We start from the raw sequence: 16,345 nt of genomic DNA on the forward strand, positions 1-16,345 counted from the left end.
GTTTCTAGAAATTTGTCCATTTCCTCTAGGTTTTCAAATTTGTTAGAGTACAATTTTTCATAGTATTCTGTCCTGATTCTTTTTATTTCAGTAGGGCCGGTTGTGATATCACCCATCTCATTCTTATAAGGGTTATCTGTTTCCTCTGCTGTTTTTCTTTTGTCAGTTTGATCAATTTAGTTGATCTTTTCAAAGAATCAGCTTTTGGTCTTGTTAACTCTTTCAATTGTTTTTCTATTCTCTATTTCATTTAATTCTGCTCTAAGTCTTATTATTTCCTTTCTTCTGGCTCCCGAGGACTTCTTTTGCTGCTCTCTCTTCTCGTCTGAGTTGTAGGGTTAATGTTTGATTTTGGCCCTTTCTTCTTTTTGGATGTGTGCATTTATTGCTATTAACTGACCTCTGAGCACTGGTTTTGCTGTGTCCCAAAGGTTCTGGTAGGATGTGTTTTCATTCTCATTTGATTCTATGAATTTCTTTATTCCATCCTTAATTTCTTGCATAACCCAGTAGTTTTTGAGCAAGGTGCTGTTCAGTTTCCATGTGTTTGACTTTTTTTCCCTTGCTTTTTCTTTTATTGATTTCTACTTTTATAGCTTTATGGTCAGAAAAGATGCTTTGTAATATTTTGATGTTTGGGTTTTGTTAAGGCTTGCTTTATGGCTTAATATGTGGTCTATTCTGGAGAATGTTCCCATGTGAGTTGGAAAAGAAAGTGTACTTGGCTGCTGTTGGGTGGAGTGTTGATTGTAACTGGTTGATTGTAGAATTTGATCTTCTGTGTCTTTATTGAGCTTCTTTCTCGCTGTGGTGTCCTTCACCGAAAGTGGTGTGTTGAAGTTTCCTATTACTATCGTGGACTTCTTTAGCTTTCTTTTCAATGCTGTTAGAGTTTGTTTTATGTATTTTGGAACCCTCTTTTTGGGTGCATAAATATTTATTATAGGTACGTCCTCCTGGTGTGTTGACCCTTTAATCATTATATAGTGTCCCTCCTTACCCTTTGTGCTGGGTTTGACTTTAAAGTCTTTTTGTCAGAGATCATCATTTGCTTTCTTGACTGTTGCTTCTGTGGGTGTTGATTATGCATCCAAGTAAAATGAAATCCTTGACAACTTCAATCTTATCATGATGTTGCTTATTGGTCCAGTTGTGAGGATTTTTGTTTTCTTTATGTTGAGGTGTAATCCATACTGAATACTATAGTCTTTGATCTTCTTCAGTAAGTGCTTCAAGTCCTCTTGGCTTTCAGTAAGCAACATTGTATCATTTACATATTGCAGGTTGTTAATGAGCCTTCCACCAATCCTGATGCCATGTTATTCTTCATATAGTTCAGCTTCTTGGATTATTTGTTCAGCATACAGATTGAATAAGTATGGTGTTTTCCAGGTTTACCTATATCATAGCATGTATCAGAAATACATTTTTCTTCCTGGTTGAATAAATACTTCATTGTATGTATATACCACAGTTTTTTTCTCCATTTATCTGATGATGGCCACTATGGTTATTTCTGCCTTTTGGCTATTGTGAATAATGCTGTAATGAAATTAGTGTACAAATGTGACTTTGAGTCTCTGCTTTCAAGTCTTTAGGGTACATCCCTTGGAGTGGAATTGCTGGGTAATATTTTTAACTTTTTGAGGAACTGGCAATCTGTTTTCCACAGCAGCTGCACCATTTTACATCCCCACTAGCAAAACTCAATAGTTGCAATTTTTCCACATTTTCATCATCACGTGTTAATTTCCATTTTTCTGATACTAGCAGTCCTCCTGAAGGTAATGTCGTGTCTCGTGGTCATTTTAATTTATATTTCCCTGATGACCAATGATGTTGACCATCTTTTCATGTACTTCTTGACTTATTGGCTATTTGTGTATCTTCTTTGGAGAAACTCAAAGTGTTTTCCTATTTTTTTTTTAATTGTGTTGTCTTTTTGTTGTTGAGATGTAGGAATGTTTATAAATTCTGGATATTGAATCCTTATCAGAAATATGTTTCCCAGATATTTTCTCCATTCTGTAGTGTGTCTGTTCACTATCTTGATAAAGTAATTTGATGCAAAACAGTTTTTTTTTTTTATTATTATTTTAAAGAACTTCAATGTATCTATTTTGTTGTTGTTGTTGCTTAGGATTGGTATCTTATCTAAAAACCCATTGTCAAAAACAAAGGCTGAAAGCTTTATCTCTACGTTTTCTTCTAAGAATTCTACGGTTTTCATTCTTATAATTAGGTCATTGATCTAGTTTGAATCAATTTTCTATATATGAAGTAAAGTATGTGTGCATTTTCATTCTTTTGTGCTTAGCAATTCATTTGTCCCAGCACTATTTGTTGAGGAGACTATTTTTTCCGTATTGATTGAAATTGGCACTCTTGTTAAAAATTAATGGGTCATAGATGCATAGTTTTATGTCTGGACTCGGAATTCTATTCCATTGGTCTATATGTTTATACTAATAGCAGTACCACACTGCTTTGATTACTATAGCTTTATAGTACATTTTGAAATAGAAAAGCTTGAATCTTCCTACTTTTGTTATTCTTTTTCAAGAATGTTTTGGCTTTTCATGTAACTTTACAAATTCATATGAATTTGAAGGTATGCTTTTCCATTAAAAAAAAAGTCTGGCTATTGGAATTTTGGTATGGATTGCATTGAGTCTGACTGAGTCTGATAGATGTAAAAGATGACCCTCATATGGACACATGATCACTGTAGCAATATTTACTGAAAGACTGTCCTTTTTTCATTGAATTGCTTCAGTGTCATTGTAAAAAAGCAATTTGGTTCTAATTATGGGTTTTAGGTTCCATTTTACTGATATATTAGTTAATCCTTTAGCTGATACCACACTACCTTGATTAGTGTAAACTTACAATAAGTCTTAAAATCAGAGAGTGTAATTCTCTAGTTTTTCCCCTACTTTTCATACATGTTGCAGCTATGCTAGACCCTTTGTAGTACCATGTAAATTTTAGAGTAGGCTTTTAAACTCCTATCCCCCTTCAAAAAAAATCCTGGAATATAGACCGGGATTATGTTAAATTTAGATCAGTTTGGAGAAGTGACATTTTAACAAGGTAGAGTCTTCCAATATGAACACAGGAATCCCTCCATTTATTTGAATTTTCCTTAATTCCTCTCAGAGCTATTTTGTAATTTTCAGTTTAGAGGTCTTAAAAACATTTTATGTTAAGTTAAATTTTAAGAACTTCATTTTGAATGACATTGCAAATTATATTTTTTAATTTGATTTTCCAAATATTTATTGATATATTGAAATATACTTTTAATTTGAAATTGTAAACTGAATTTATTAAATTAATTTTAATTCTTCCATTGGTTTTGTAGATTTCTTAGAATGTTCTTTGTACACTGTTATGCAATTTTGAATAAAGACAGTGTTATATCTTTCCTTGTAATCTTCCTTCCATTTTTTTTCCTTGTTTTATGTCGCTGCATAGGACCTTTAGTATTTCCTGTCATCGAGTCAGTTCTGGCTCATAGCAACCCTATATAACAGAGTGGATTGTGTCATAGGGTTTCCAAAGCTGAAATCTTTAGGAAAGCAGTTTGCCACATCTTTCCAAATCTGTGCCAAAAGGCCAAACTGATCTACTTTCTGTTACTATAAATTAATTTTTATTTTATACAATCTTATATTAATGAGATCATGTATTCTTTTACGGTCTGGATTTTTTCACTAAACATAATTATCTTGAGATACATTTGTTTTATTGTATCTATCAATAATTTCTTCCTGTATATTACTGTGTAATATTTCATTTAAGCAATTTAATACAGTCAGTTATCTATAAAAATTATTAATTTATAAATATATTATAAATATAGAATATAAATAAAATATTATTCTGCATGGGTTTGAACTTGTTGAATCTGTGGATTAATAATTTTGATCAAATTTGGAAAATTTGTATCCATAATTTTCAAATTTTTTTTCTGACTCCCTTTTTTCCTCTTCTTTCTCTAGGATTCCTAATTCACATGTATTATATATTTTAATATTGTTTCACATGTTCCTGAGTTTATGTTCTTTTTTTTTTTTTTCGATTTCTTATTTCTCTGCAGTTTAGTCATATAGGTCCTATTGATATAGAGAAAAAAACAAGTTCACCAGGTTTCTCTTTAGCATATCTTATTTAGTGTCAATTTGTCATTCTGTCAATTTGTCCAATCAAATATTACATTTTTCTGTTCTAGAGTTTGATTTTGTTTTTATTTTTATAATTTTCATTTTGCTGTTGAGATTTTTTTTTTTATTGTACTTTAGATGAAGTTTTACAGAACAGATAGTTTCTCATTAAACAGTTAGTACACATTGTTTTACGACAATCGTTAACAACCTCACAACATGTCAACATTGTCCCTTCTCAACCTTGGGTTCACTATTACCAACTTTCATGTCCCTTCCTGATTTCTAGTCCTTGTCCCTGGACTTTTGTGCTCTGTTAGTCTTGTTTTGTTTATGGAGCTGTATGGTCTTTGACTGAACGGTGAACCTAGGGAGTGACTTCATTACTGAGATAAAAGGGTGTCCAGGGCCATACTCTCGGGGTTTCTCGAGTCTCTGTCAGGCCAGTAAGTCTGGTCATTTTTTGTGAGTTAGAATTTTCTCCTACTTTTTTCTCCAGCTCTGTCCAGGAACTTCTGTTGTGATCCCACTCAGAGAAGTCAATGGTGGTAGCCGAGCACCATCTAGTTGTTCTGGACTCAGACTGGTGGAGCCCGTGGTAGCTGTAGTCCATTAGTCCTTTGGACTAATCTTTTCCTTGTATCTTGTTTTCTTCATTATCCCTTGCTCCTGAGGGGGTGACCAGTGGAGTATCTTAGAAGGCTTTTAAGACCCCAGATGCTACTCACCAAGGCAGAATGTAGAACATTTTCTTTATAAACTGTGTTAATGCCAATTGAGTTAGATGTTCCTGGAGACCATGGTGCCCATAGCACTCTGCCCAGCAATTCAGCCTCTCAGGGAGTTTGGATGGGTCTATGGAGCTTCCATGACCTTTCCTTGTACAAGCTGTACTGGCTTCACCAGTACTGTGTACTGTCTTACCCTTCGCCAAAGTTACCACTTATCTATTGTCTATTTAGTTCCTCCCCCACCCCTACCATCCATTGTAACAAAGATTGTTTCTTTTTATGTGTAAACTTTTTTTATGAGTTTTTACAGTAGAGATCTCATACAGTATTTGTCCTTTTGTGATTGACTTATTTCACTCAGCATCATGTCCTCCAGTTTCATCCATATTATGAAATGCTTCACAGATTCATCGCAGTTCTTTATTGTTGCATAATACTCCATTGTGTGTATGTACCATAGTTGGTTTATCCATTCATCTGTTGATGGGCATCTAGGTTGTTGCCATCTTTTTGCTATTGTGAACAATGCTACAATGAACATAGGTGTGCATATGTCTATTCATGTGATGGCTCTTATTTCTCTAGGATATATTCCTAGGAATGGGATTGCTGGATCATATGGCATTTCTATTTCTAGCTTTTTAAGGAAGTGCCATATCATTTTCCAAAATGGTTGTATCATTTTGCATTTCCACCAGCAGTGCATGAGAGTTCTGATATCTCTGCAGCCTCTCCAACATTTGTTATTTCCAGTGTTTTTGATTCGTGCCAGTAATGCCAGGGTGAGTTGGTATCTCATTGTGGTTTTAATTTGCATTTCTCTAATGGCTAGTGATCGTGAGCATTTCCTCATGTGTCTGTTGGCCATTTGAATGTCTTCTTTGGTGAAGTATCTGTTCATTTCCTTTGCCCATTTTTTAATAGGATTATTTGTCTTTTTGTTGTAGAGGTGTTGGATTTTCTTGTAGATTTTAGAGATTAGAACTTTGTCTGACTTGTAATGTCCAAAAATTTTTTCCCACTCTGTAGTTTCTCTTTTTATTCTTCTGGTGAGGTTTTTTGATGAGCATAAGGGTTTAATTTTTAGAAGATCCTAGTTACTACTTATCTTCTGGAGTTTGTGTGTTGTTGGTTATGGTTTGTATCCTGTTAATGCCGTGTATTACGGTCTCTAGCATTGATCCTATTTTTTCTTCTATGAACTTTATAATTTTTAGCTTTATATTTATATCTTTGATCCATTTTGAATTAGTTTTTTTATATGGCATGATTATGAGTTCTGTTTCATTTTTTTGCAGATGGACATCCAGTTTTTCCAGCACCATTTGTTAAAAAGACTCTTTTCCCCATTTGATGGACTTTGGGTCCACGTCAAAGATCGGGAGACCATAGGTGTATGGATATATGTCTGGGTTCTCCATTCTATTCCATTGTTCAATGTATCTGTCTTTGTACCAGTACTAGGCTGTTTTGAATACCATAGCTGTATAGTAGGTTCTGAGGTCACGTAGTGTAAGTCCTCCTACTTCATTCTTCTTCAGTAGTGCTTTACTCATCTGGAGCTTCTTCCCTTTCTGTATAAATTAATGATTAGTTTTTCCATCTCTCTAAAGAATGTTGGTATTCGGATTGGGATTGCATTGTATTTGTAAATTTGTTTAGGTAGAATTGTCATTTTCACAATGTTGAGTCTACCTATTTACGAGCATGGTATGTTTTTCCATTTATGTAGATCTCTTTGGGTTTCATGCAGTTGTGTTTTGTAGTCTTCTTTGTATAGGTCTTTTACCTACCTGGTTAGATTTATTCCTAATTTTTTTTTTTTTTAGGGGACATTATAAGTGATATTGTTTTCCTGATTTCTTTTTCATCACTCTCTTTATTGGTGTTTAGGAATCCAATTCATTTTTGTATGTTTATCTTGTATCCTGCTACTCTGCTGGATGTTTCTATTAGTTCCAGTAATTTTCTCATGGAGTCTTCAGGGATTTCTATGTGTAGCGTCATATCATCCACAAACAGGGACAATTTGACTTCTTCATTACCTATTTGGATGTCCTTTATTTCTTTTTCTTCCCTTGTTACTCTAGCTAAGACTTCCAGCACAATGTTAAATAGGAGTGTTGATGAAGGGCATCCTTGTCTTATTCCTGTTCTCAAGGGGAATGTTTTCAGCCTCTCTCCATTAAGAATGATGTTGGGCGTTGGTTTTGCTTAGATGCCCATTATTATGTTGAGAAATTTCCCTTCTATACCTATTTTATTGAGAGTTTTCATCAGGAATGTGTGTTGGACTTTGTCGAATGCCTTTTCTACATCAATTGAGATGATCATGTGATACTTTTCTTTCCTTTTATTTATGTGGTGGATTATGTTGATTGATTTTCTAATGTTGAGCCATCCTTGCATACCTGGTATGAATTCTACTTGGTCATGGTATATTTTTTTTTTTTTTTTACATAGTGCTGAGTTATATTGGCTAGAATTTTATTGAGAATTTTGCATCTACATTCATGAGAGATATTGGTCTTAATTTTCTTTTTGTGTGGTGTCTTTGCCTAGTTTTGGTGTCAGGGTTATGCTGGCTTCATAGAATGAATTCGGAAGTGTCACTTCCTTTTCTGTGTTCTGAAATAGTTTGAGTAGTACAGGTGTAAGGTCTTCTCTGAATATTTTGTAGAATTCTCTAGTGAAGACTTTTGGGCCGGGGCTTTTTTTTTGTTGGGAGTTGTTTTATTACTTTTTCGGTCTCTTCTCTTGTTATGTGTCTGTTCCTATTTTCAGCATCACTCTGTGATAGTTTGGTTAGGTAGTGTGTTTCTAGAAATATATTGATTTCCTCTAGGTTTTCAAACTTATTGAAGTATAGTTCTTCATAATACTCTATTATGATCCTTTTTATTTCAGTTGGATCTGTTGTAATGTCGCCCATTTCATTTCTTATTCAGGTTATTTGCATCTTCTCCTGTTTTTCTTTTGTCAGTCTGACCAGTGGTTAGTCGATTTTGTTGCTCATTTCAGAGAACCAACTTTTGCTTTTTCTGATTCTTTTGTTTTGCTATTTTCTATTTCATTTATTTCTGCTCTGATCTTTATTATTTCCCTTTTTGTTGTGGCTTTGGGCTGTTTTTGCTGTTCATTTTCTATTTTTTCAAATTGTGTAGTTAATCTTTTGATTTTGTCCCTTTCTTCTTTTTTGATGTGTGCATCTAGTGCTATAAATTTTCCTCTGAGGAGTGCCTTTGCTGTGTCCCAAAGGTTTTGGTATGATGAGTTTTTATTCTCATTTGATTCTAGGAATTTGTTGATTCCATCTCTGATTTTTTCTGTTACCCAGTGGTTTGTAAGCAGGGTGTTATTCAATTTCCTTGCAATTGATTTTTTTTCCTTGGTCTTCCTATTGTTAATTTCTACCCTGATAGCATTGTGGTCACAGAAGATACTTTATAGTATCTCAGTGTTTTGGATCTTGTTTAGGATTGCTCTGTGGCTTAACATGTGGTCTATTCTGGAGAATGTTCCATGTGCATTGGAAAAGAATGTGTACTTTGCAGTTGTTGGGTGGAGTGTTATATATAGGTCTATGAGGTCAAGTTGGCTGATTGTGCCCTTTAGTTCTTCTGTATCTTTGTTGAGTTTCTTTCTAGATGTTCTGTCCTTACAGAGAGTGGTGTGTTGAAGTCTCTTACTATTATTGTGGAACCGTCAACTTCTCTTTTTACTGCTGTTACAGTTTGTTTTGTGTATTTTAGAGCCCTGTTATTGGGTATGTATTTATTATCGTTATTTTCATGATGGATCATCCCTTAATGATTATATAGTGCCCTTCTTTGTCTTTTATGATGAATTTTGTTTTAAGTCTATTACATCTGAGATTAGTACTGCCACTCCTGTTCCTTGTTTTGGTAGCTGTTCGCTTAATATATTTTTCTGTCTTTTGAGTTTTAATAAATGTATATCTTTGTTTCTAATGCATATCTCTTGTAGACAGTATAATGATGGATCCTGTTTTTTAATTCATTCTGTCAGTCTCCATCTCTTTATGGTTGTATTTAGACCATTTACATTCAATGTAATTATTGATAAGTGTGAGTATATTGCTGTCATTTTGTAGTGCTTTTTTTTAGTGGTGTTGACTTTTTCTTTGTTCCTCTTATGCTCCTGTGCTGCATTTGTTTTGTTTGTGGATTTCTTTTCTTTTTTATCATTTCTTATGATTTTTAGGTTTTGTTTTTACTGAGACTTTATGTTTCTCTTCTTTATTTTGATGAGTATGTTTGTTAACTTTCTTTGTGGCTACCTTGAAATTTACCCTCATCCTCCTAGGTTTAAACCAGTCTATAATTACTTGGTATTGGCTTGCCTTTCTCTCCATTAGAACGCTCTATACCTACACCGTTTATTCCCTCTTTTATTGTTCTGATGTTGTCATTTACAGATTAACCTCTCTGGTTCCATTTTGTAATTCTTTTTGTTTTGGATAGTCCTTCACAGTTCATTTCCTAGGTTGGTATCTGCCTGGTATGATCCTGTGTCCTAGATTCAGCCTCTGGTCTGATGTTGTTTGTTCTCAGATCAAAGGATTCTCTTTAATAAGTCTTGTAAGTGTGATTTGGTTTTTACATATCCCCTTAATTTCTGTTTATCTGGAAAGGTCCTAATTTCATCATCATATTTGAATGAGAGTTTTCCAGGATATATTATTCTTGGCTAGTAATTTTTTGTTTCAAGGTTTTATATATGTCATCCCATTGCCTTCTTGCCTGCATGGTTTCTGCCGAATAATCCAAGCTTAGTCTTATTGTTTCTCCTCTATATGTGACTTTTTGTTTTTCTCAAGCTGCTCTCAGGATTCTCTGTTTGTCTTTTGTTTTATCAAGTTTGATTATAATATGCCTTGGTGATTTTCTTTTGGGGTCTGTCCTATATGGGGTTCATTGAGATTTTTGGATTGTCACTTGTTCATCTTTCATGATATTGGGGAAGTTTTCTGTTAGTCATTTTTCAGTGATCCTGTCTGTGTTTTCTGTTTTCTCTTGTTGTTCTGGAACTCCGATGACTTGCAAATTTTTGCTTTTGATTTTATCTCTGATAATTCTCAGGGTTTCTTCATTTTTCTTCATTCTTTTTTTCTGATTTTTCCTCAGAGTTGTATCCAAGTGTTTGTCTTCAATTTTGCTGATCCTATCTTCCATCATTTCAAACCTGCTCCTCAGTCCTGACACTGTCCATTTCTGAAATCTTGTTGTTTATCTTTTGAATTTCTATTTGTTGTTTTTGTATGATTTCTAGTGTTTACTTTATTTTTGCATTTTGTTCCTGTATTATTTTCCTGAATTCTTCCATTTTTTTTCTGTATTTTACATGAATTTGGCTGCTTTTTTCATGAGTTTGTCTTTTTTTTTTTTTTTTTCATTTTTGTCTGCTTTTTGCTTCAACTCTTTGATAATTCTGTGTATTAGAGATTTGAATTCCCTATCAGGTAGTTCTACTGCCTTTTCTTCTACTGAAAAGTCATCTGGTGTTTTATTTTTGATGTCTACTGGCACTATCCTGTCCAGTTTTGTATATGTTTTGATATTGTCTGCTGTCTTCGGAGCATTCAGTGGTTATTTTCCTCTGTTATTGATTGTAGATTTGTTTGTTTTGTCCTACATTTTTGTTTTATCTGGTTATGTCTGAGTAGGTGGGCTGTGTGTTCTTGGTTGTGTGCTCATCTATAGGCACAATAATTTTCACCTCCTTCTCCAATGAGTAAGGTCAGTTGCCCAGTTATGGTACGCTGGGCATGTCCAGCTGATGGGGAGTTGCTGTGATGAGTAGTTTTTGGCACATATTAGGGCTGACTGGTAGGACTTGGAATCAGTGCAAGGCAGGTTCTGTTTGGCTATGCCTCTTCCACTTAGGGGTGAGATATTCAATTCATGGTGCAGGTAGGCAGGAAGGAGGGGAGAGATTGAGATTTGTGGAGCTAAGAGGAGTATGAGAAAGAAGAGAGAGAGGAGAGAGCAACAGGAGCCAAAAACATACAAAGAAACAAACAGAAAAGAGTGCTAAGGAAGCTTGCCGTTGGTGTGGAGAACAACAAGAAGAAAAAAAAAAGGAAAAGAAAAAGGATAAAAGAAAAAATAATAAATTAAGAGTAGGGAAAAAAAGAAAGAAAATCTCCCAGGGATCCCGCTGGTGTGGCTGCGAGCTCTGGAAAGTTGTTAACAGTTCATGAAGTACGTACAGCCTAGTTAGAAGGGGTGGAGGTGTCACACAGCACCAGGTATTCAGGAGACAGGAAAAGAAGGTAAGTATAGAGAGATATGAAACTGAGAAATGAAGAAAGACAAAAAGGGAAAAAGAGAGAGAAGAAAACAAAAGAAACAAACAAACAAACAAAAAAAGAAACAAAATAAAAGAAAAACCCCCAGTTATCCCACTGTGCGTCTGTGCAGAGTAAGGGAGTAGCTCCCAAGCCGTGCAGTACTGTTTGGCTAGAAGGGGCTCCCAAGCTGAGAAAAGAAAAAGAAAACAAACAAACAAAGAAATCAGAACACACCAACAAACAAAAAGCCCCAGGGGTCCCACCAGTGTGGCGGTACGGGCCAGGAAGCTGTTTCACAGTCGAGCGGTGTTTCACAGCCTTTCAGGAAGAAGTAAAGATGTCACATGGAGTGAGGCATTTGAGAGGAAGGAGGCGGAGGTAGTGAGCGGTAAGGAAGAAATCTACAGAAGTGGAAAAAAGCAACATCATCATCCAACAAATGCCACTCAGGGAGCTGGCCAGTGCCGGCGAGTGGAATCCAAGCTTCACTGGGGTGAAGCCAGTGCTTCCCGGCCAAGAGACTGTGGCCACAGGATGCAGAGGAGGCCAAGTGGAGGTGAAGAAGGGTGGGGGGGGTAGTAAAGAGTATATCCTGGTTACCATTTGTTCTGTCTCCTGCTGGAAGCTCCGTGAAGCTGTTCTCTCGTACCTGCTGTTCACCGATCAGTCCAAGATGGTGGATCTGTGCTGTGTTAGCTGATAGGGGACCTCTGCACATGTCTCTTGTCACTCTCTGTTCTCTGTCAGTTTCTTATTCTATTTGGTGCTTGACTGAGTTTTTTATCTCTTCATCTGATGCTTATGACGTCAGGATTGACGTGCGTCTCTGTTTGTCTTAGTTTTTCAGATCTTTGCTGTGGAGGGATGGTGTGGTGCTTCTGTCTATAGAGACAGTTGCCCTGAAGTCTGTTGAGATTTTTATCTGTTCACTGTTTATGTTTATCTTTAAACCCTCAAACATATTTATATATAATCACTGTCTGCTAATCCAAACATCAATGTGATCTCTTGGTCTATTTAAATTGATTACTCCTTTTCTAAGGACTCTGATGGCACAGTAGTTAAGGGCTCAGCTGTTAACCAAAAAGTCAGTGGTTCAAACTCACCAGCCACTCTGGGGGAGAAAGATGTGGCAGTCTGCTTTCCTAAAGATTACACCCTTGGAAACCCTATAAGCAGTTCTACTCTGTTCTATAAGGTCACAATGAGTAGGAACAGCAAGAATTATTTCTTTTCTTGGTTATAGTTTACATTTTCCTCCTTCTTTGTATGTCTAGAATACTTTAAGTGTATGCTGGATTCTTTGAAAGATATGTAATTAAATGACTGAATTATATTTTATCCCTCTGAAGAATGTTAAGTTTTAATCTGCAAATAGTTGACTTACTGGCAGTTCAACTTGATTTTATTGACATTTGATTTTGGGCTTTTTAAAATACGGGTGTAGATTAATCCTTGCTTTAGAGTTAGAGTAACTTAACACTTAAGATGTAGTATGTCTGTATTCTCAACTGAATATCCAGGCTCTTCAGTGAAGTCTTTAAAATGACTGTGGCTCCAAAGTCTCTCTGTCCTGTGAAACTTTCAGAAAGTTTGTGAATTCTACATCCCCCATAGGTGTTCTCTATTCAGCCTCCTGTTGTCTCAGCCTAAACGTATATGCATATTTTAGTATGAGGCTGAAGACTCAAATATACCCCTAAGCACATTTCTACGGTTCTTACACTGCAACTTCCTAATTTCTGATACCCTGCTCCTCATATTTCAACAACCTCAGCAGCTCCAACTTTTTTTCTCTTTTCTTTATATGCAGCAAGTATACTAATTTCTGTTTGTTTTTCTTTTTCTGTGTCACATCTGGAAATTTCCTTCAGGTAGCTGAGAGAAAAGTTCAGTTTACGTTGTATGTTATTTTAAAAAAAATTTTTTATTATAAGGATCAGAGCCCAAAGCTCTTTGTTGTCAATTTACACAAAATATTTGATTTACAGATTTTTAATTGTTATTTATAAAAGGATGGTAAGTATGATAACAGTTACTCTGTTATATCCATTTCCAAAGTCCTCAGATATACCAATTTTTAAGAGAAAATAGGAGACTCAAGAACTGTTTTAAAGTAAAGGTATGAATTATTTCCCAGAGTAAATTGTATTTTATATATATCAAAAACCAAACCAAACCAAAGCCATTGCCGTCAAGTCAATTCCAACTCATAAACCCTGGTGCCATAGTGGTTAAGAGTTTGGCTGCTAACCAAAAGGTCAGCAATTAGAATCTACCAGGCACTCCTTGGAAACCCTATGGGGGCAGTTCTACTCTGCTCTATAGGGTTGCTATGAGTCAGAAAGGACTCGATGGCAGCGGGTTTATATATATCAAGATTCATATAAAATATTTATGAAAGTATGTTAAACAAACAAGAAATGAATTATAATTGATATTTCCATATGAAGAAGGTCAATAAAAGAGGAAGTCACGGTGAACAAAATGGAGAGTTATACTGCCAAAGAATATGTAATAAATTGGCCAAATAAAAAGTATTCAAACAGAAAAAACATATGGCAAGGGAGAGATTAATAACAATCTGTAACTACAGCTAATATTTTAGAAGACTGTAGAAAGTGTTGGAAGTGAAAGTATCCTTAAATTCTCAGGAAAATGAAATTACATGGAGATTGATGATTATTTTTTACTTTGAAACTTTGTCCCTCAGCCCCATTTACACGCACACACACACACACGTGTATTTTTGTTTTACTTGTTTTAATAAACCCATTGCCGTCAAGTCCCTTCCGAATCATAAGCGACCCTATGGGACAGATTAGAACTGCCCATAGGGTTTCCAAGACGCCACTGGTGGATCTGAATTGCTGACGTTTGGGTTAGTAGACATAGCTCTTAACCACTGCACCATCAGGACTCCAGTTGTTTTAATAAGCATATGTTATTTTAAATTTAACAGAAACATGAAAACAAGCAACAGTGCCACAAACAAAACCAGAGCAACAAGTTGTTCTACAACTACTCCACTCATGTCAACCTAAAGCAGTTTAATGTGCACTGTCTATGATCTTTTTTCTCACAGAATAGATCTCACTGCCAAGCACTGTGATTAAGCTATTTTAAACTACGTAGAATTTGCAAATGTTAAAACAACTTCAATAGAAATTATAAAATATGAAGTAAGGCAAATGCTATGAGCCAACAATATACGTGAATACATAAATTTGAAAAGATTTTTTTTTTAAGTAGATGGGGTTACAAGATAACTCAGATACGCTTTATTTAACAAGAATATATTAACGTTAAATTTGCATTTACTGAAAAGATTAGTAAGTTTAGCCAGTCTGTTTGTAGTGTTTCTCTCTCCAGCTATGTTTCTGCAAGTTTATTTCATCTATCAGCCTGTTGTCGGTGGAAACAAGAATGCATTGATTTATCTGGTATATAGCTGTTGTTTATGAGAATCTCCTCTAGGTGCCATGGATAGGTGGCTAAGGATTTTATCATTGCAGAATCAAATGACTAGCAAATATTTTGCTATCTGCCATGATAAAGATCTTAAAAAGCAGAGAATAGAAAGGTATCATTTCACATAGAGCATAAAGTTTTTGGAAAAGGATATTGAAGCAAAGAGCTTTATGTTTTTAAGGAGAGAATAACAGATTATGCATGTATGTGTGTAAAGGGATTACATTGTTGGCAGGTTATTTTTAGAAATAAAAGCTCAAATTCTTACTTAGTCCAAAGGACAATATATAAAACAGTTTCAATTGCCCATTAATACACAATACTAATATAATATTGCTGAATGGAGTTTGACAGCAGAGACACTCTTTTTTTGTTTCAGGTTAAAGTCTTTCAGATTTCAGAAGTTATTGAAAACAGCTTCTAATACTCAATTTCTTTAGATATGATTTATATTTCCCCCATTGGTAACAAGCTTAAATTAACCTCTTTCTACATTAATAAAAAAATCAACTTTTATTAACATTGGGACTATTTCTTATTCTGTATAGTTACAACTTGTGATATGCAGATGACACAGCCTTGCTTGCTGAAAGATGACTCGAAGCACTCACTGATGAACATCAAAGACACAGCCTGCAGTATAGAATATAACTCATCATGTAAAAAACAAACAAACAAAAAACCAAAAAACTCATACACACACAGAAATCCTCACAATTGGACCAAGAAGCAACATCGTGATAAACGGAGAAAATATTGAAGTTGTCAAAGATTTCACTTTACTTGGATTCACTATCAAAGTCCTTGAAAGCAGCAGTCAAGAAATCAAATGATGTATTGCATTGGGCAAATCTGCTGCAAAAGATCTCTTTTAAGTGTTCAAAAGCAAAGATGTCACTTCAGGGCTAAGGTGTGCTTGACCCAAGCTCTGGTATTTTCAATCGCCTCATATGCATGTGAAAGCTATACAATGAATAAGGCAGACTAAAGAAGAATTGATGCCTTTCAATTATGGTGTTGGCAAAGAATATTGACTACACCATGGACTGTCAGAAGAACAAATAGATCTGTCTTGGAAGAAGTACAGCCAGAATGCTCCTGAGAAGTGAGGATGGTGAGACTTCATCTCACTTACTTTGGATATGTTATCAGGTGGGACCAGTCCCCGGAGAAGGACATCATGTTTGGTAAAGTAGAAGGTAAGCTATAAAAAGGAAGATCTTCAGTGAGATGGCTTGACACAGTGTCGGCAACAATGAGCTCAAACATAACAACGATTATGAGGATGGCATAGCACCAGGCAGATTTCATTCTGTTGTACACGAGGTCACTATGAGTCCAACCAACTTGATGGCACCTAACAAAAACAATATGGTTACAAAGTCCCTCTCTAATTTAAACTGAGAGGACCTCAAGATTTATATTAAAGTAAAAGGGTTTTAATTTTTTCTTTTTAATTTTATTTATTTATTTATTTTTTAAATTTTGTTGTACTTCAGGTGAAGGCTTACAGAACAAATAGTTTCTCATGAAACAGTAGTACACATGTTGTTCTATGACATTGGTTAACAACCCCACAACATATTAACCCCTTAACTTCTCAACCTTTCTTTTTGGTGAAAATACACATAGCCAAAGATACACCATTTCAAAAATTTCTACAT

The sequence above is a fragment of the Trichechus manatus genome, unplaced genomic scaffold (assembly GCF_000243295.1).
Source record: "Trichechus manatus latirostris isolate Lorelei unplaced genomic scaffold, TriManLat1.0 scaffold00055, whole genome shotgun sequence".
In the NCBI taxonomy this organism is placed as follows: Eukaryota; Metazoa; Chordata; class Mammalia; order Sirenia; family Trichechidae; genus Trichechus; species Trichechus manatus.